Source organism: Rhinatrema bivittatum, chromosome 5, assembly GCF_901001135.1.
Source record: "Rhinatrema bivittatum chromosome 5, aRhiBiv1.1, whole genome shotgun sequence".
Classification (NCBI taxonomy): Eukaryota; Metazoa; Chordata; class Amphibia; order Gymnophiona; family Rhinatrematidae; genus Rhinatrema; species Rhinatrema bivittatum.
Window position 1 is genome coordinate 83,127,390 of NC_042619.1, and position 20,709 is coordinate 83,148,098.

General features: G+C 40.9%; 1 protein-coding gene across 6 annotated transcripts in view; it reads right to left on the reverse strand.

Annotated features, from left to right (window-relative positions):
- XPO4 (exportin 4) overlaps window positions 1-20,709 on the reverse strand; it is a 340,414-nt gene that overhangs the window by 158,407 nt on the left and 161,298 nt on the right. The window lies entirely within an intron of this gene.

Consider the following 20,709-nt stretch of genomic DNA (forward strand, 5'->3'; position numbering starts at 1 on the left):
ATTTAAATCCAAATCCAATCAGTTACAAATATGTCTAATTCACGCTCCCCCCGGGCTCCTAGAATCTGACCCTTCTACTCTCATCGAGATCATAGCCAAACACATCCACTCGGACTCCCCAGCCATCATTTTAGGAGACTTCAACCTCCATGTGGACGCCCCTTCCCCTTCAAGCAACTGCGAAGCCCTCTTATCCTCTTTACACGCCATGGGATTTAAACAAATCATAAACAAACCCACGCACAAAGCAGGCCACACTCTAGACCTCATATTCGTAAATGAATCCATCTCACCCACCACCTCCCCTACCTGCACCCCAATCCCTTGGTCTGATCATTCGCTGATCTCCTCGGAATTAGCAATTAGAAAAAAACAGACTCCCTCCTCCCCTAAATCTACTATACAGTTCAGAAAACCCTGTTCCATGGACACCCTTCTCCACCAGTCTCTCCAAAGACCTTACCAATCTGGACCTCTCCAATGCCGACTCTGCTATGACCTCGTGGCTAAACATCACCCGCTCAGTAGCAAATAAAATCTGCCCCGTGGTGTCGAAAGAAATCAATCCAGCCCGGCCCAACAAAAAACCTTGGTTCACTATAGAACTGAAAAAGCTCAAACAAGACCTGCAACATAAAGAACTACGCTGGCGTAGGAACCCCTCACCAGCCGCCAAGGCCACTTATAAAACCGCTATGATCCTCTATAGGAACACCATTCTACATACCAAGAGAGATTTCTATGCCAAAAAAATTCACAGCTATATGTATGACCCCAAAACTCTCTTTTCATATGTAGCATCCCTCACCACTCCAGTCCCCCCAATCATCCCAGAAGAGGAAGTGCAAAACAAAGCTACAGAATTGGCCTTTTTCTTCGACAACAAAATAAAGAACCTACTCACAACCATGACCTCTTCAAACACCCAGCCTCCACCTGCCCCTAACCAATCACCGGATAACAGTAAACCAACTTTAGATTCTCTCGAACACACTTCCTCTCTGGAGATCGAATCTATAATCAAGAAAATGAAGCCTTCATCTCATCCTTCAGACCAAATACCTACCAAGCTTTTACTTACCATCCCCAACTCCATAGCCAAACACCTGGCTGACATCATAAATTGCTCCCTCATGCAAGGATCGGTCCCAAACTCTTTAAAAACAGCCTCACTAAAACCCCTACTAAAAAAACCAAACTTGGATCCAGCCAACCTGGCTAACTTCCGCCCCATTGCCAATCTTACCTTTTATCGCCAAGCTAATGGAAAAACTTGTGAACAACCGTCTCATAGATTACCTAGACTCACACAACATTCTTTACCCCTCTCAATTCGGCTTCCGGAAGCGCTTAAACACGGAATCACTCCTACACTCGTTAACAGACAAAATTTTGACAGGTCTCGACAAAGGCCAGTCCTACCTCCTGGCTCTTTTAGACATCTCGGCAGCGTTTGACACAGTCAATCATTCAATACTCATCAATCATCTGGCAGAAATTGGCATCACAGGATCGGCCCTCATCTGGTTCAAATCATTCCTCAACAACAGACACTACAAAGTCAGGATAAATGATAAAGAATCCCACCCTGTCCAATCCAACCAAGGTGTTCCCCAGGGTTCCTCTTTATCACCAACCCTGTTTAATATTTATCTGCGACCTCTATGCCAGCTACTAGAAAATCTCAACCTCACCCACTTTGTTTACGCTGACGATGTTCAGATATTAATCCCCATCAAGGACCCCCTCCACAACACACTAAACTTCTGGAACAACTGCCTTCACTCCATCAACCTCCTACTCGCCAGTCTCAATCTAGTTCTTAATACATCCAAAACCGAACTCCTCGTCATCTGTCCTAATGACAATATCCCCCTCGCCTGCAACCCAGCCTTACCTACAATAATTCAGGTGGGAGACCTTGGGGCTATTCTGGACAATAGAATGAACCTCAAAAAGTTCATCAACAACACCACAAAAGAATGCTTCTATAAGCTACATGTTCTAAAACAGTTAAGACCTCTCCCTCCACTTTCAGGACTTCCGCTCAGTCCTTCAAGCCATTCTGTTTTCAAAGATTGACTATTGCAATGCGCTACTGCTCGGCCTCCCATCCTCCACAACTAAACCTCTACAGATGCTGCAAAACGCAGCAGCCAGGATCCTCACTAATTCACGTCGCAAGGACCACATCACGCCGATACTGAAAAACCTACATTGGCTTCCTATCCATTATAGAATACTGTTCAAGACCCTGACCATAATCCACAAATCCATCTACAATCAATCCTCACTACAACTCACCATCCCACTCGAATTCTATAACTCCAATAGACCGATAAGATCAGCATACAAAGGAACTCTCCAGGCACCTCCACACAAATCCTTTATCCACAATTCACTTCAAAAACGAATACTGTCATCCGCCAGACCACAGCTATGGAACACACTACCCCCAGATCTACACCTGGAACAAGGTCTTCTTTCCTTCAGAAAGAAACTGAAAACTTGGCTGTTCTCTCAAGCCTTTCCAGTATGAGATTCTCCCCAACTAACAATGACTTGCAAATCTATATTGATATAGTTGCCTGTTGCACATTTTTTTTAAAAAGAGTTATCTAAATCTAATTCCTTCTACTTTCAATTATCCTGAACTACTCTCCCCGTTCATTGTAACTTTCACTTTTCTTATTTATGGTTGTCCCCTGGTTTTATGTAAACCGGTACGATAAGACATGGTCTTGAGCATCGGTATATTAAAAGAATTTAAATAAATAAAATAAGAAGTGCTGAGTCATGCACCTGGGGTGCCGTAATCCAAAAGAGTTATATTTTATGGGGGTGGTGAAAGTCTAATGTGCATGGACTGGGAAAGGGACCTTGGGGTGATAGTGTCTGGTGATCTGAATGTGCGAAGCAATGTGACAAAGTGATAGCTAAAGTCCCTCATGACAGGCTTCTAAGAAAACTAAAACGTTTTGGGATAGGAGGCGATGTCCTTTTGTGGATTACAAACTAGTTAAAAGACAGGAAACAGAGAGTAGGATTAAATGGTCAATTTTCTCAGTGGAAAAGGGTAAACAGTGGAGTCCCTCAGGGATCTGTACTTGGACTGGTGCTTTTCAAAATATATATAAATGATCTGGAAAGGAATTTGACGAGTGAAGTATCAATTTGCGGAGGATACAAAATTATTCAGAGTAGTTAAATCACAAGCGGATTGTGATACATTACAGAAGATTGGGCATCCAAATGGCAGATTAAATTTAATGTGGAAAGTGCAAGGTGTTGCACATAGGGAAAAATAACCCTTGCTGTAGTTACACGATGTTAGGTTCCATATTAGGAGCTACCACCCAGGAAAAAGATCTAGGCATCATAGTGGATAATATTTTAAAATCGTTGGCTCAGTGTGATGCAGCAGTCAAAAAAGCAAACAGTGTTAGGAATTATTAGGAAGGGAATGGTTAATAAAAAGGAAAATGTCATAATGCCTCTGCATCGCTCCATGGTGTGACCGCACCTTGAATACTGTGTGCAGTTCTGGTCGCCGCATCTCAAAAAAGAAATAGTTGCGATGGAGAAGGTACAGAGAAGGGCAACCAAAATGATAAAGGAGATGGAACAGCTCCCCTATGAGGAAAGGCTGAAGAGGTAAGGGCTGTTCAGCTTGGAGAAGAGATGGCTGAGGCAGGATATGATAGAGGTCTTTAAGATCATGAGAGGTCTTGAACGAGTAGATGTGAATCAGTTATTTACACTTTCAGATAATAGAAGGACTAGGGGGCATTCCATGAAGTTAGCAAGTAGCATATTTAAAACTAATCGGAGAAAAATCTTTTTCACTCAACGCACAATTAAGCTCTGGAATTTGTTGCCAGAGGATGTGGTTAGTGCAGTTAGTGGAGCTGGGCTCAAAAAAGGTTTGGATAAGTTCTTGGAGGAGAAGTCCATTAACTGCTATTAATCAAGTTTACTTAGGGAATAGCCACTGCTATTAATTGCATCAATAGCATGGGATCTTCTTGGTGTTTGGGTAATTGCCAGGTTCTTGTGCCTGGTTTGGCCTCTGTTGGAAACAGGATGCTGGGCTTGATGGACCCTTGGTCTGACCCAGCATGGCTATTTCTTAAGTTCTTAAACTAGGGAACCAATTATGCCACATAGGAACTGAATGGTCATCCCATGAAAGCAGCTACTGACCACTTCCTGTGCTAAGTCCTAACCACCCCGAGGCGATCTAACCAAACCGGGATTTTTTTCTCTCTCTCTCATTTTTTCCCCCGCTGCAGGCGCCGCGTCTGAGCCCCGGACCTGGAAGAAGAGGACAGCCCCTCCCCTTTGGCTGACGCTCCAGACGTGGTGACGTCGGTAGAGCGCGCCAAAAGGGGATTTAAAGAGGGCCCGGACCAGAGGCGCCGTGCTCTGAAGGGGCGCAACAAAGGGGCATGCCCCTTTGTATGCCCCTCTGTACCACCCCGAGTCCATCCGAAGATCAAACTCCAACGAACACACCAAAAATGGACATGAGGGAAGTGGTAAGCAACAGAAATGGCGAAACAACTCATGCAATCCAAACCTGCCTAAACAAAGGTAAGTATAGAAACTACTACATTAGAAAAACAAATAAACACAAAACCAGAGATAACAGGAACACTATATTTAGCAACCTAATTCCAGTTAAAAAGACTGTGGAACCAAACACATCACATCTCAATATGAATAAATTACCAACACTGACTTTTCTACTAGTAAACGCCCAATCAATAACAAAAAAATTCCCAATAATCAATGATCTACTGTATGACTCCAAACCAAGCTTTATTGCAATAACTGAATCATGGCTAAAAAAAATCTGACTTCATCCTAAAAAACCAAATAGCTCACAAAAATTACGATGTATTCTCAATTCCAAGAATAAATAAACGAGGAGGTGGCCTAGCACTAATAATTGAAAAGAAATTTAAATGTAAACTGGTACCTACAACACCCCCTAGAAACCATGAAATTGCTATCTTTAATACAGAATATATGCAAATTTGCCTTATTTACTGCCCCCCCCCCCCAGCCTACTCGAGTTAAACATCTCCCCACTAATTGAGTACTTCACATTAAACCTAGACACCTCCAAACCAACCATCGTACTGGGAGATTTTAACCTTCACATGGATGTCTCTCCATTAACAAACACATGCCAGACTCTAAACGATATAATGACAGCATTAGGATTCACACTAATTATAGATAAACCCACACACAAACTAGGACACTCACTTGACCTAACAGATATCAACCACAGCTTCTTTGAACACATGAATACGACATACAACCAAATTCCATGGTCTGATCATTTTCTAATCGAATCCAATATTAAATGCCTAGAACCCAAAGAAATACAGAAAAATGTCCCAAGCAAAATAGAGTATCGCCCACCATTCAACACTGACTTACTAAGAAATAAACTAGAAGAAAAATTAATACACTTTGAGCACAAAGACTGTGAAACGGCAACGTTAGCATGGCTGTCAATAACAAATAAATTAGCGGATGATATAAATCCCACAAAGCTAACACAGATCACTGAGCCTAGACAATCAAACCCATGGTATAACGAAAAGATAAAGGAAGTCAAATGAACTTTAAGAAAAAGAATGGATTAAATCTAAATCTTCGGAAAGTCTGACTAAATTCAGGAAGCAACTAGCCTATTACAAGAAAGTAATTCTTGATGCAAAAAAACTATTCTTCAGCATAAAAATTGAAAAATTTGCTAACAACCGAAGATCGTTATTTAATATTGTAAAAAAAACCTGACGAACGACAAAACCGAGGCACCCCAAATCCCACTAGAGAACAAATGCAACGAAATAGCAAAATTTTTCTCAGACAAAATCATAAACCTTAGAAATAAGATCCCTAACTCAGCAAAACAGGAAATAAAAATGATCAAAAGAGATGTGACACAATGGTCTACCTTTGACGAAGTATCCGACATCGAAGTTCAATCCATGTTAAAAAAACGTCAATCCTGCCCCACGTAAACCAGATACCATACCTACTATGGATATAAAAAAACTTGCCGACTTAACCTCCCATACAATAGCCAAAATAATCAACCTATCAATTAACGACGGAGTAATGCCAGATATTCTAAAAGGGGCAATAATCAAACCTCTACTAAAGAAAAAGAACTGTGACCCAAATATCTTAAATAACTACAGATCAGTTTCAAACTTACCCCTCCTTGCTAAATTAATAGAAAAAAACGGTACAGAAACAACTAGCTGAACACCTGGAAAACAACAACATACTTTATCCCTCACAACACGGCTTTAGAAAACACTACAGCACTGAGACACTGCTAATCTCTCTCACAGATAATGTACTACGAGGTTTTGATAGTGGCAAACACTACATAATGATACTATTGGATTTATCAGCAGCGTTCGACACAGTAAACCACTCCTTACTTATAAACAGGCTCGAAGAAATAGGTCTACAAAACAAAACACTAGACTGGTTCAGATCCTACCTAAACAATAGATTTTTTCAAGTACAGATAAAAAAACACATCAGTTAAATAAAGTTAATGACAGGAGTACCTCAGGGCTCTGCACTATCAGCAACACTATTTAACATCTACATGTTACCACTGTGCCACCTCCTAGCGGGACTCTGAATAACACACTACATCTATGCAGATGACATTCAACTAATCTTGCCCATAGACGAAACAATTGAAAAAACACTAAACTTAGCAATGATGTACCTAGACATAATTAGGCAATTACTAAGCAAAATGGAGCTAGTGATAAGCATTGAAAAAACGGAATGTATACACGTAGAACGAAAAAACATGGAACTAATACAAAATCCTATCAAACTTAAAAATGGTCAGGAAGTGAATATAGCCGAGAAAGCTCGAAACCTAGGAGTAACAATTAACACAGAACTTAGCCTTAAAAACCACATATCACTGAAAGTCAGAGAAGGCTACGCCAAACTCATGATCCTAAGGAGGCTGAAACCGTTACTAACCCAGAAACATTTCAGGACAGTCCTCCAAGCACTTATCTTCACAAGTACTGACTACTGTAACACACTATTTCTGGGATTACCGTACTCCACAATAAGACCTCTGCAAGTCCTTCAAAACTCTGCCACAAGAATACTCACTGGCAAAAGCAAAAGAGACCACATTACCCAAACACTGGCCGAACTACACTGGCTACCAATAGAACAGAGAGTGCAATTTAAAACACTTTGCATAATTCACAAACTAATCAATGAAGATAAAGCTGACTGGTTAAACACAGCACTATGTTTACACATACCCCAAAGAAATCTGAAGTCAGCCAATAAAGCACTACTAACAATCCCATCGGTAAAAACGGCAAAACTAACACAAGTTAGAGAAGAGTACTATCCTTGGCCGGTCCAACGTTATGGAACACATTGCCACTAGAGACAAGACTACAGAATGATCCAAAAATCTTCAAAAAAGTTTAAATCCTGGCTATTCAGAAAAGCATTTCACAATGAGAATAGAGAATGAAAAAAACTCAGAACAAGGTTACCTAGATAATTAGTCCCACAACTTTTACTTTTATTTTATACTCAATAATTAAGTTAGAAAAACTCCAGCTTAAGCATAACCCTTGTATGATAACCATATTAATCATATACATGGACAAGATCCATGCCACTTTTCTTATACATTATTTTATATGAGCATATACCGACATTGTAATGGCACTTTTGTAAATTCATCTATAACCAAACCAAATATATGTGCCTATATGTAAACCGTTGTGATGGTGTATTACTAAACGACTGTACATAAAAGATTTTAAATAAATAAACCTGCATACTGCACCTTTTTTCTAAAGAGAGTTTAACTCATTGAATCTACATTGATTTTTGAATGTTAAACACATTTCTACAGTATATATATCATATAAACACTTGCAGATGGTATATATCACTTCTGTTCAAAATTTGAATGTTATTAGTCCTGTCAATGATAATTTGCAGTATAAAAAGTCCAATGACAATAATCTATTCCACTAAGCAAATTGATTTAAGGAACCTTGTTCCTTGCTTGATTGTGTAAATGGTCTGTAATGTTCTATATATATGCACTAAAGAACTGGAACAAGGAAAAAGGCTTTTTCCTATATGGGCCCAGAAGCCTTGAATCATTTACCAGTTGGCTTATACAAGATGGATGAACTACTTGTAATTAGGAAACTGCTTGAAGCTCATTTTCTTTAATTTAGCTTTCAAGTCTTAATTTGAGATGTAGCTATTTTTGTGACAGCAGTTCTGATAATGTTTTAGTTCTATTTTATTACTTTATTTTCATTGATGCTGCAAGTTTTATGCTATGTAAGTGTATTTGGATTATATATGTTCCTTTTGGCTTATGCTTGGAGCGAAATATTTTTTTTGAATATAAGGGGGCTATAAAGGTGCAGAAGAGAGCAGGGATATAGAGCAAGGTGGACTTATGTATCATGAGCAGTCCATGTCATGTAATCATGTTGGTTTTATATACAATTTTTATGGGTGTTTTCATTGTACCATGCCTTCAACTTTTTGCGATTAGTGCAGGTTATAAATACTTTTACTTTTTATTTAATTTAAAAATCAACATAGTTTGTTTTTAGTCTTCTGCTGTCTCAAAGCTCACAGAAATGAGTTCTGCACACAAACCAAAACAGTTGGTCAGCTCAAGAATAGCTTTTGAGGCTCAGTCCCCATTCTTGACCAAAGCCTCCAGTTTCTGAGTATGGAAGTTAGTGCATTGTTGGGGTGTATATGCCCCAATAGTCCAAAGGCCGGCTGATTCCAGTCACACCCAAAGGCAGATCAGAAGGGATTCTCAAATCCTGGCAGTCTTCCCTGTGAGTGGGATGCTGGCATACTGTTTGTTCATTACTGCAGACTCTTAAGATGCTATCATGCTATATAAAAGTGATCCTAAAAGAATGGAAGTCAGGGTCTTTATGTGCTTAAATTTAAAGTGGAGGGTTTAGCTGCTGAGGATACCAATAGCAATGTGTGTTCAATTAAACCTGACTTCTGAAACTGGTGTGTAGACATGAAAATTCATAAGTGCCTACAAGAGAATCTAAGGGCTTCTTTGGTCTAAACCTTAAAATTATTTTAGTGTACTTTTAATTACTTTTTTTTCTATTATTTAAAATTACAAATCTGACATTGAAGAACCTTTTGGGGAGAGTGTAGGGCTACAAGAAGCATTTTTCTGAATAAAGATATATATATATATGTGAGAGAAATTGCAGTGCCTTATGTGTTTCTGTTATTAATGCATCTGGGTTAAAGGAAGAATTTTTAATAAATCCCTTGCTATAAATTTTGAGTATGGCTAGCCATTTTTGTCTTCATGCCCTTACTTCATGACAACATCAGTATTTGGAGTATGTTCAGTGGTGACTTTATGATTTCTCCAGATATCCACTGTCACATGGGATGGGATGGAGATATAAATACAAAAATATACATACAGTGATCCAAATAATAAGAGAAGGAGATAGTATAAAAAAAAAAAGTTGCAGGGGCAGGAATTACAAGCTGTGTAGATCTGAGATGCACAATAAGGCTCAGAGGCACGTTATCAATCTTATATACTGCTTCTTCAACAAAACTAAGCTGCCGAATGCGATGTATATCAGATTTAAAACAAATAACCACCATACCCAATAAACCTGAACCAAATACCAAGAAATTGCCTGCAATGGAGATTCTCTCACAGCGCACTCATCAACCCCTTATCCCATGTCATTCTACACAACTTCCCCGGAACCCATTAGCCATCATCTACCATCATCTGCGCCCTTCAAATCCGTGAACCACATTTTACAGTTTGTTCAACCAACCAGCTTGAAGATCTTATGCTTCAAATAGATACTGTTAGCAACCACCCAATTAGGTGATTCCCCCCCCCCCCTTTTCAATGTGTTCATCCATTTATATTTCAAATAAATTCTGCTAACACTTGCCCCATCAGATGTCTCATTGCCTCCAACCCCAGGAAAGTATCCCCACTATACCTGTAAAGTCCAGATTAAGGTAAAAGACAGGCTTTTCTAGAAAAAAAAAGTTCTGCTCAGAACTAAAGGGAGCAGTGCTATTACCAAGAAAACCTTTGTCCTCAGTTGGACTCTACCTCCATCTTTAAAAGAGGGAACAGAGAGTAGGGCGCCTTGGCTTAACCATAACTGGTACTTTGGACTGTACTTTTAAGATTCAAAAGGCCATTTCCCCTTAAACTAATGAAAATTAGTTTACTGACAGGTCAGATATCCCCATGCTTCATACATTTCTGAATCTGGTAGACTCAAGCCCATTTTGAGTGGATTATATTAATATTTCTATTCTAATGATCCAAAACTCTTGGTGGATTACAACATGCATTCATAAGTGAAAAAAACAAAATCTATACACATAAGACATAAAACAAATTCAACAAATCATAAGATAGTAGACATGCTGGAGCTGTATACCAAGGCAAAACTAACCTACAGCAACGCTGCAAGACTCATGATGGCTAGATGCCAAAGGTGAGAAGGAACAGATAGGCCCTTTAGCAGCTTTCTAAACCAGCAGAAGTCTGCTTCTGATCTAATCTCCTCAAGGCAACTCATTTCAGAGCACAGGCACAGCCATACAGAACATACTGTTTCTTAATTTAGTCAACTTAATTAATTTAAAGGATGGTATCTCTGAGCTTTTAATGGTTTTAGTTTATTAATTGTAAATTGTGCTAAGTAAAAGTCACAAGTCAGTTCTCTATACTAATGGAAGGTATTTCCCCTCTGCAGTTTTTCCATTATTTAGAATAAAGTAGGGTTTGAATTTCGATTATGGTCTCACCGCTTGATATCCACTCAGTCTCATCACCTGGTATCTCCGATGTCTTCATTCACCCTAGTTACGCTGCAGCATAAAATATGTTACAGATACTCAGACAATTCCATTTCAAATGGATACATTTTCTTTATTATGTGCTTATTTCTGCTTGAGTTTGGGTTGAGCTTACTATTAAACTTCAGCACTTAGGAAAGAAAGTAAACATCACTGGCTAATCCGAACAAGGAAACGAGTCAAAAAAAGTTGCCTTCAGGCCGACTCCCCCAGAAAACAGGTGGTGGAGAGAGGATGTGACATGCTGAGAAGCATTCAGTACAATGGGGACTACCATCAAGGAAATGAAAGCTGGATGCAGATTACCTCAGCCACTGGCTCTACACCCTAAAATATATGCATTTCCTTTGAGATCAAGAAGAGATATGCAGCCCTGGAAGTGGAACGAGAGGAACCATCCTAGGAAGGAGGAGGAATCAGAATCCACAAACTGCAAAAAACTAGAAGATCAGCAATCACTGCCTCTAAGAAATGAAGGATCGTGGGGACTGGTGATTCCTTTCTGAGGGGCACGCAGGCATCTAACTGCCAACCAGTCACCATGTCCTGGGAGGTGTACTGTTTGCCAGGCACCAAGGTCCAAGACATAATTGAGAAATTGTCCGGAATCAAGCCTGATTATTATCCAGTGCTGCTTATCCATATTGGCACAAATGATATTGCAAGGTACCCCCACAGAATGTATCAAAAGTGATTTCATGGTTCTGAGAGAAAGGGGGAAGCATACAGATGCACAGATGGCAGTCTCTTCAGTGCTTCCAGTCAAGAAGAACAAGGCAGAGAAAGTCACATTTTATAAATCATGGCTGTGTAATGGTGGCGTTGAAAGTATTTTGGCTTCCTGGCCCACAGGATATTTCAAAGACTACTGAGCAGAGATGGGGTCCACTTGTAGAAGAGAAGTGACGCATCTTCCAAAGCAGACTGGCAACTTTCTGAGGAGAACTTTAAACTAGGATTGCTGGGAATGGAAGGACAACGCTCTCAAGAAAGTAAAGCATTTAACTTACAGAGCAATGGGCATAAAATTTCAATATCCATAGTATGAAAAATAAAGTCTCAGATCTAGAGTATGTCATGGAAGAGGCTGATTTGGTTATATAGTGGTGGTCAAGGAGACATGATACACAGAGAACCAATACCAGGCTATAGTCTATTCAAGAAGATAGGAAGAAAGGAGGGAGGAGTGGTGCTATATATTAAAAATAGTATTAAAGCAACAAATACAGAACCTATGAAAGGAGGAAGCACTTTGGATTAATGTGAAAAGAGGGAATGGAATATTCATTTACATTGGTGTGATATACAGACCTCCTTCACAATCAGAAGAAATGGATATATTCATAAAGCTGCTAAGGAAGGGGAAGTGCTATTGATTGATTTCAATCTGCCAGATGTTGACTGGAATTTCCTGGCTGTGGTGTCATCTAGAAGAGAGGATTCTGGATTGTCTGCAGGGAAAACTGTTTCAGCAAACTGCAAACAGAACCCACACGAGAGGGCGATACTGGGCCTTAAAAATGTAGATGTTTCTGATGTCACTGTGGGTGATCACCTAGGATCCAGCAATCAACAGATAGTGTGGTTCAGTAGTACAGCACAGCCAGTAGTGGTTCATGCAAAGGCAAAGATCCTGCCCTTCAGGAAAACTAACTGTGTTAAGATAGGGGAGTATTTCAAGGAGGCATTAATTGGAAGGAAGGAGAAAAGGAATGGAAAAAACTAAAATACCTTACAAAGGCAACTAACCTTTTTGTTGTTAAAGAGGAAAGAGAGGCCACTGTGGTTTTCTAAAGAATAGCTGAAAAGGGAAAAAACGGTTAAGCATTTATAAATTATAAGAGAACAAAGAAAGGATAAACAGGCAGCAGTCAGGAGAGCAGGACCAAGCAGAAGAAAAAATAGCTAATATGGTAATAAAACAGAAGAGGACTTGCTTTGCTTTATTTATTTAGCTATGATTGCAACAGGTGGAAGTACAAAAGACTCAAGAGATGAAGGGAAGGAATTTGTAGTGAGACAAGGAGAATTGCTTAATAAATCCTTCTGTTCACTATTCACAGAGGAAGGGCATGGAATAGGACCACTGAAAAATGTCACAAATAGGAATGCAAGCGAGGCAGACCTCAAACAATTTTCAGAAGACTGTGCATGAGGAGCCAGCAAAATGAAGTAGAAACAGTGGTGGGGCCGGATGAGATACATCAAAGTTTTAAGAGAACAGAGGGAAGCTCAGGCAGCTCTGCTGACTGTCCTTTTCAACACTTCTTTAGAGTCAGGAATGGTTCCAAAGAATTGAAGACAGGCAACGGTGGTTCTTCTTCAGAAAAGAGGAAGTAAGGAAGAGGTTGGGAACTACAATGTGGTTAAGCCTGACCTCAGAGGTAAAAAAAAACCAAAGGGAATCTCTGCTGAAACAGATAATGCAATTTCTAGAATCCAATGGCCTGCAGCAGGGAGACCTAAAACTATACCCTGCAGAGCCACTGTCTCCAGCCTGTCAAACTTTCCCTGCCTGTAGCAATGTTTATTTTATTCTTCACCCTTGCAGACCTGCAGCAGCAATGAAGGCCAGAATGCTGATGGAATTCTGGATTGAGAGCGAGAGAGAGAAACCCTGGAAGGAAGCAGAATTTCACAAGCGTCACGGCCTCTCTTCCCCTGGAGCTTGGCTGAATGGATGGTTCTGTGGAGCTTCTGCTGTCTCAGATTCTGATGAGGAACTGCCTGTACTCTGGGGGAGGCAGGCTGGGCAGCCTCTGCCACAACCATTGCTGCCCTCTCAGAGGCAGGCAAGCAAGCAGCTGGAGCACTGGAGCACTGTTTTCCATGGCCAAGGTGAGGGCAAGGCTGAGCCCTTGTTTTGGGTTCTGGAGCCCTGAAGCTGTTTTACTCCTGCATGGGCCACGGTGAGCCTGCTTCTCAGTAATGGGCTCTGGGCAAAGCTGCAGGTGAAGGAGAGGAAGGGATGTGTGCCCAGAAGTCAGGAGGGATAAAGTATTCCCTCTGGGATCCTGGAGGATCAGTGTTGAAAAGGACAGTTGCAATCATAGCTAAATAAATAAAGCAAAGCAAGTCCTCTTCTGTTTTATTACCATATTAGCTATTTTTTCTTCTGCTTGGTCCTGCTCTCCTGACTGCTGCCTGTTTATCCTTTCTTTGTTCTCTTATAATTTATAAATGCTTAACCGTTTTTTCCCTTTTCAGCTATTCTTTAGAAAACCACAGTGGCCTCTCTTTCCTCTTTAACAACAAAAAGGAAAGGGAGGGAGAAGGGCGAGAGAGAATGGAGGGGAGAGTAGAGGAATGAGAGGGGAAAAAAGGGAGGAAAATGGGTGAGAGGGCAGGGAAGAGGGCTGAATGAAGGGAAGGGAGGGAATGAACCACACACATACCCCTACAATTCTCCCCCAAGGGGCAGATTGTCAACTTCCAAAAAAATCCAGAAATATTACAACTGACACTATCTGCCACACCTCTGGATACTATAAACAAAGTTCACAAGAAAATTGGGCAGATCATCTGAAGAAGGTGAAATTCTGCACTGAGATTTGGCACAGATAAGAAGGCAAACGCTCTGAAGCAAAGGGCTTGAGATTATTAAAAGAACTTAGCAATTATTTGAAATTTGAAAATCCCCTATTTTAAAATGCATTGTTCGGATGTACCTAGCACTGTAATTAAAATGCTATCAGCACATTTTGTTAGTAAAATGTCAGCTCTCAAAAACATTATTGCTAGTATAACCTGTAGATAAAAATATGAACTGTTCACTCCTTTTTCTGCAATGTAAATTTAAAATGGAAACTGAATTTTAAATAACTATTTGTAAAGTTAATTCTTAATAGCTATTTACGGCAGAACTGTGATTGAAAAGTCTATTCCACTCCAACTCCCATTAACAAATGGTAACCATTTCAATCTTTATTGCCTTATTTAAAGCTAATTCAGACATACTTCAAGAATGAAATTAAAGTTGATTAGAATTAGGAAAATTCTTTTTTATTCAGTAGCTTAGACCAATTATGCTCCACAAATAAAATATGATCTAATGACACACAAGATGTTAATTATAAAAAAAAAAAAAAAATTTATAAAAACAAAAAAAGCTTCTATAATGATTTAACTAATTTTTACAGACTATAGGGTCAGACATTTCCACCAACAACAACAAAAGTAGTGTCACCTTTCAATCCTGGAGACTTACGAGAGATATAAAACACTTGAACATCTTAACTCTTATAGATCTAAGAGCTTTGCTGCAGAACTGTTACCTGCTAATAGGCAATACTTCTGACTGCACAGCAGACGTCTGAAATGAGCATCCCAGGCTACAGGGGCAGTTTTAAGATGACTCTCATTCATTTTACTTCCAGGAAGCCTTAAAAGCCTTTGTTTCCACGTATCTAGACTTGCGAACATGGCCCTGAAGCTGGAGTGCAGTGATGCAACAGATCACTGTCATGTCATCAATTACATCACAAAGTCACCCTGACAGATACCAGCAAGACTCGAGACAGACGGGGGCAATTCCTGCCAGCATTAGCTCCTCCAGAGAGGTTTTAACCCAGACAGAGCATCAGCTGACGATTCAGAGCGGATTACCATCTATTATTAGGTAATATAGAAAGGGGAGGAGGGGGCTAGGATTCTTAGAAGCAGCAGCTGACAGGACCATGCTGAACAGTCAAAACACTGCAGCAGGGCATTCCTAGGAGATAAATGCCCTGTGTTCCAGCCGAACAGATCGCCTGCAGTCTAGTTGAATAGATTATTGTACCTGAAATAATTACACAAAATTTTCTTTTTTTTTTTTTTTTTTTTTTTAAAGAAACTGCCATTCATTAGCAAAATTGCACCAAGTGAGGTTATGTTTCTAATACAAATGCAAAGAAATTCAAAGATACAGCTACTCCAGTGCCTCTACCTCAGCATCCTATCATGACTCAAACAAAACCCTAGCCACGGCAGTTCAGAGCTGCACTGCACCAAATTGCTAAGTAGAGCTGTAAGAGGCCAGGTAGCAGAGGTGGCTGCTGCAGAGGGAGGCAAGGACAGTGCAGATAACCGAGGGTTAGAAAAGTGCGGCACACTGGCAGTGATTGCAGAGCATGGCAGTGTTAAAACCCAGGGATGGGGGGGAGGGGGGAGAGGAGAGCAGCAGTAGGGACTCCAGTTAGCCATGACTTTTGAGTATATTTGGGCACTGATTTGGGACAGATGTTTCTTTGCATATAGTTTGATTCTTCCATGAACAAAGCATCAAATCATTTAATAAATGGGAAGATATTTTAAGTTTCACTGGTGATTTATCAACATTTTACACCAGCTACTTCCCTTTTTGAGGATCATCCCGAGGCACCCAGTGGCAGGATAGTTTTACAATTCTACAAGAGAGACATGAAGATGGACTTGCATTCAACGTTCCTGGCAGAATACGTAAAGCCCAGAGAATTCTGCGAGGTTTGCGGATATATAAATAACCAATATCATATAATGAAGATATTGAATTTATAATACAGTCAAATGTGGTACTTAAGAGTTCAGAACAATTTGCCACAAAAGCACAGCAACATTCTAAGTCTGTGGTAGCGCCAAGGAGCCAGACCAAACTTGGGGCTCTGTCCCTCTGTCTGTGAGGGTACAGGAGAGTGAGATTCTGCTGTCTTTTGGCCAAACCTGTTCCACTAATGTTTCAGCAGCAGTCACACAGCTCAGTAGTTAACTACTAGGATAACACATGCTTACATTAATGCTCCTCATTCCCTCTGAAAACCATATTAGAAAGGAAAAACAAATGAGCAGTGCCTTGCCATCTTAAACTATTAACATACTTGCACAGCTTCTCTAGCATTCACGTTCTTCATATATTGAAGGTCTTTTATTTAAAAAAAACAAAAAACACAGGAAAAGATGTACTAAAAAAAAACAAACAACTGATTTAAACTTATGTTTGTAACCCTGTCTGTAATCCAGGAATGTTTTCATGGGTATTGTTTCAGACTGCAGGCATATAGTGCAATAAAATGACTCCTGAAAGCCATGGGAAAAATGACAATGCATTCACCTTGCAGAGCCAACCACATTTGATTTAATGCAAATTAGGGCAAGGATAGTTCTCTTCAATTACATTAATTTGGTGTATGTAATTAAAGCCATTTTCTGCAATTCCTGCCAAATTTGTCTGCTGCCACAGAATTAAGACAAACAGTCCATCTACTGGGTGCTGAAATTATGCCAACTCATACTACCCAACACTGGTGGGGCTGCCTCCACCTGCCAAAGCCACCCAACTAGCACTGCCTCCTTCCTGCCAGAGCTGCTTCCTGCCACTAGGATTGCCTCTACCTATTGGAGCCACTCATGCTAGGCACGTCCTTTTGGCTGGCCACTCCTACTTTGGCTCCATCCCTTCAGCAGTGTTAGATCCCACGGTTCCCAGCTGCTTCCTCTCAGCCATCTGACTTACCAGCATCCCATGCTATCTTTGTGGCAGACCACCACCATTGCATGCACACAAACGCACCTACAGCATGGACCTGGCGTTGGACGCCTTAGGCGTGCACACTCAAATACACACAAAATATACATGCCGAGGCAGGAAACAGCAAGAGTCGCCCTTGAATGATGTCATCTGCCTATGGCTATTTAAACTGGCTCAGCCCTGCAGTCCTTGCCTCAGCAACTGATCTCCTGAGTGATGTGCTCTTCAGTGAGTGTTGCTTCTCCCTGCGTTGTCTGCCTGTGCTCCTACTTCCTGCTGTGGTTCTGGGTTCTGATCTGTCTTCCCTGCCGGGTCCTGGTCTTCTCTATGATGGTTTGATTCTGTCCTCATCTCACCCTGTCTCCCTTGGCTTGACTTCGTGGTTGACCTCTGCTTGTTGTCAGACTCTCCTGATTGCCTCCTGAACCTGACCCTTTGCATTGGACAGACCTATGCCTGTCAACTGCCTGCCCCAATCTCTGGCCTGTCTACTGGATCTCACTGTCTGCCCCGACTGTCGCCTGAACCTGGATTCTCTCTCTCTTGCTATTACCCCAGAGACTCTCCTAAGACCTGCTGGCCGTCAGAACCCAAGGGCTCAACCTAAGGGGAGATGGTTGGTTATAGGGGAAAGCTCCAACTAGTCCCACTCAGATTATGTCCGCCAAGCTATTGGAGTGGGCAGTAAAGACTTGCTCGTGTGGCCATGCCATACACACCACAGCCCAAGGGTCCACTTCCCTAGCAAGCAGAGACTGCTGCTAGTGGTACTGCCAACTACCGCTGAGGTACCTCCGCTTTCTGTGATGCAGTATCACTAGTAAAGCTTTACTGTGAAAAGACATTCAGAGTAAACAGTGCTGGCACTATTTGTGGGTGGGAGGGATGGCAGCTGAAAGTGCCCTGGGACAAAACTCAAAGGGAGGGAGGGGAATGGCCAGACTATATGGGGAAGAGAAACTAGGGGAACATTGAGAGAAACAGAAAGGATGGAAGAAAAGCAAGAGCAAAAAAGGCAGGAAACAAAGATGGAGAAAAATGAAAGTAGTAAACTTTTAAACTGCATATTCAGAACTTGAAAGACTCAAATTTGGCATTTTGTTTATTTTAATGTGGAACCATCTTGAAAGTTTTGTCACTGAAGTTCTCTAACCTTTGCCACAGAATCTACCCCTACTTCCACAGTCTTGGTATACTTTGTAAACTGCATTTTCCTCAATGTATTTGGCTTCAGTTCGCTACAAAAAGAGGCTTAGCAGATCATACTGATGTGTGTCTGGTGTTCGCTGTTCCCTCCCCCCTTATAGCTTTTGAACAGCTGGACCTAGCTCAACCAAGCCTGGTATGGAGCTAGCTCATTTCTGGCGGCTGGGGGAGGGGAGAAGCATTAGACTTTTAGTTTTCAAACTTTTGGGGAGTGCTTTAAAGAGGCGTGGGAGAGGGGCAAAGTTTGCAGTGTTGGCATAAGAAATGCTTTGGGACTAGAACAGAGGCTAGACAGCAAGTTACTACTCCTATTTGTGTTATCTGTCACTGCTGTTGAAGTATTCCAGTGCATATATTACATGGGTTTCTCCCCTCCTTTCCCATTAATAAATGCTAACAGAACATTGCATCCTCTCTCCTTGCACACACGGACCGACAAGGTTTGATTTCCAAACGACAAAATAAAAATAAACATCAAGAATGAACTCTATGGAATTAAGGAGGTGCTAAGAACCAAGTCACTGTCCATATGACATTTGTATTTTTTTTAAAAATTGCATTGCAAATAAAATAATTTTGAGAGAAAGATCGCATTATCAAATGAAGGGAAACTATAGTAAGAATCAACTTTACAATGTCTCTATGGGTAGGAAGACGACATTAAAGTCCACCCGAGGGGGAGGGTCCTAGATGTCAGTGTTTGGGATAAGAAGTCATTATTGCTCAAGAAAGTTACATGATGTGCTGGCATACAGTGTATGGAGCCCGCCCTCTGTTTCCTCCCCAAATAAACATATAGTGGGGGCTGGAGCTGATTTCAGTATTCGGCGTTAGCCATTTCCAGATATGTGCTGGAGGAGGGTTAAAGTTAGCCGGGAACGTGTTCCCGGCTAACTTTAACTTGAGCAGCGATATTCAAAGAATATCCCCATTTAAGTAGTGCTAGCTTTACATTAAAAAAAAAAACAAACAAAAAACACCCCCCCAACAAGCAGGCCTCTTGACCCAATCTCTCCCCCTCTGGACCCCCAAAATACAACTTTAACATTGCAGACCTAAAAGCCCAAAAGGCTTCCCTCCCCTCCCAAAAGTCTATAAATGATGGCATTGCAGGTCCAAAGCAGGAGGGCGCACTGCCTTTCCCAGAACTCCCCAGAGCCCTTTAACCATGGCCATAACCTTGGTGCTCACAACCGGCTCCCAGCACATCCAGTGTTGCTCTGACAGCAGTGCTGGTGGCTTATTAAGGGAGGCTCTAGGAGTGCACACATCAGGGCCAGACTTGCTTCCACTGAGATAAGGATCGGGCAGAAAGGCCTGGTCGTCAGATTGATTTATTTATATATATTCTTTAAAGCTTTCATTGTTCAAACGGCAATATTCCGGTTACACAGACTCAGATAATTTACACCTAAGCAATGATATTCAAAGAAAGTCCATTAAGTCTAAAGTTAGTCAGATAACTTTATTCGGGGATACTCAGCCAGATGATTATCCTGCTGAATATCCTGGATAACTTACTTGTTTTAGTAGTTTTTATCTACTGCTCTACAAATCTATACACATTATATGTGTACGTATGTATATACATTCATATCTGGATAATTTTAGAAGCATATTCAGTAGTGCAGCCACACTATTAAATATAGCTAGCTATTTTAAAGTTAGCCAGCTATCTTTATCTAGCTAACTTTAGGACAGCTCGATGGCACAACCAGACCTAGCCAGATAAGTTATCCAGCCAATTCTGAATATCAGAGTTAGGCGGTTAACTTAGCTGCTTAACTTAACACCTCCCCCGAAACACCCCTAACTTATCCAGCCAAATTTTAGCCAGCTATTAAGTTATCCAGCTAGAATTTAGCTGACCAAGTACCCAACTACTCATTTAGCCGGCTAACTTCTGAGCTAGCCGGATAAATACGTCTGAATATGGACTTGACAGTTTAATATTCAAGATACTTAATTCACAATCTTTTCCTTCCTTTATAAATAAACCTGTAAATTACAGGCAGAAATTCTAAAAACAACAAACGGAAAACCCAGCTGCTATAAATAATGCACCCGAC